The sequence below is a fragment of the Cyprinodon variegatus genome, unplaced genomic scaffold, assembly GCF_000732505.1.
Source record: "Cyprinodon variegatus isolate N-32 unplaced genomic scaffold, C_variegatus-1.0 Scaffold645, whole genome shotgun sequence".
Taxonomy (NCBI): domain Eukaryota; kingdom Metazoa; phylum Chordata; class Actinopteri; order Cyprinodontiformes; family Cyprinodontidae; genus Cyprinodon; species Cyprinodon variegatus.
Window position 1 is genome coordinate 469,919 of NW_015151098.1, and position 1,682 is coordinate 471,600.

The 1,682-nt window shown below is 43.8% G+C and overlaps 1 protein-coding gene across 1 annotated transcript in view; it reads left to right on the forward strand.

Annotated features, from left to right (window-relative positions):
- Nucleotides 1–1,682, forward strand: part of csk (c-src tyrosine kinase) — a 48,931-nt gene that overhangs the window by 41,928 nt on the left and 5,321 nt on the right. The window lies entirely within an intron of this gene.

Sequence of the window (1,682 nt, forward strand, 5' to 3'; positions counted from 1 at the left end):
TATTTGGTACAGTAGCCTTTGTTTGCAAATGCAGAGGTCAAACATTTCTTATAGTTTTTCACCAGGTGTACACGAACTACAGGAGGGATTTTGGCCCATTCCTCCACACAGATCTTCCGGTCAGGTTTCTGGGCTGTCGCTGAGAAACACAGAGTTTGAGCTCCCTCCAAAGATTCTCTATCGGGTTTAAGTCTGGAGACTGGCTAGTCCACACCAGAACCTTGATATGCTTCTTCCAGAGTCCCTCCTTGGTTATCCTGGCTGTGTGCTTCAGGTCATTGGCCTGTTAGAAGAACCAGCCTCCACCCATCTTCAATGCTCTAACTGAAGGAGGTTGTTCCCTAAAATCTGGCAATAAATGCCCGGGTCATCCTCTCCTTAATACAGTGCAGTCGCCCTGTCCCATGTGCAGAAAAAAAAAACACCCCCAAAGCATGATGCTACCACCCCCATGTCAGGATTGTACTCATCATTCTTCTTCCTTCACACACAGTTAGTGGAATTATGACTAAAAAGTTGTATTTTGGTCTCATCTGACCACATGACTTTCACCCATGACTCCTTTGGATCATCCAGATGGTCATCCAACGGGCGCCGACATGTGCTGGTTTAAGCATGGGAACCTTCCTTGCATGATTTCAAACCATGATGTCATAGTGTATTACCAACAGTAACCGTGGAAACGGTGGTCCCAGCTCTTTGCACGTCATTGACCAGCTCGTCCCATGTAGTTCTGGGCTGATTTCTCACCTTTCTTAAGATCATTAAGACCCCACCAGGTGAGATCTTGCATGGAGCCCCGTTCCGAGGGAGATTGACCGTTTAGCTTCTTCCATTTTCTAACGATTGCTTCCTTTTTTCACCAAGCTGCTTGGCAAATTCCTAGTAGCCCTTTCCAGCCTTGATGAGGTGGACAATTTTGTCTCTAGTGTCTTTGGACAGCTCTTTGGCCATGTTAGCAGTTGGATTCTGGGGTGGACACGTGTCTGCATGCAGCTAACGACCTCAAAAAGCTGCATCTAATTTAGGATAATAAATGGAGTGGAGGCGGACATTTTGAAGGCAGACTAACAGGTCTTTGAGGGTCAGGATTCTAGCCGACAGACGGGTGTTCCGACAGGTGACAATTTCAGACCAAGTGGGAGAACTTGCAAAATAGAAGGGTGTTCAAATACTTATTTGCAGCGGTATCATACAACTAAATAGTTAAAAAAAAATCATATATATTGTGATTTCTGGTTTATGTCTTTTAGATCGTTTCTCTCACAGTGGACATGCACCTACGATGACATTTCAGACCCCTCAGTGATTTCTAAGTGGGAGAACTTTCAAAATAGCAGGGTGTGCAAATACTTATTTTCCTCACTGTATGTTAGGATTATTCAAAGTGATGAAATTTCATAACTTTTAATCTATTTCTGGTATATTTGATAATGATGTCACTGCTTTCAAAACACCTCATAGGTCAATTAACAACATATTAGTTAGTTGAAATGTTCCTGTGAATGTTTTTTAAGCCAACACCTGCAGCACACTGCTGCCCTGTTTGACATCATGGAAAAACAACCCTGGCAGCACTAGATTCATAACCTGTCTCCGCCAGATGGATTTGCTCCGCATATCCATCTGGAAACCTTCCGTTGAAGTAATTTTGGGAAGGGGCGAAAATACTGGTTAGCTGA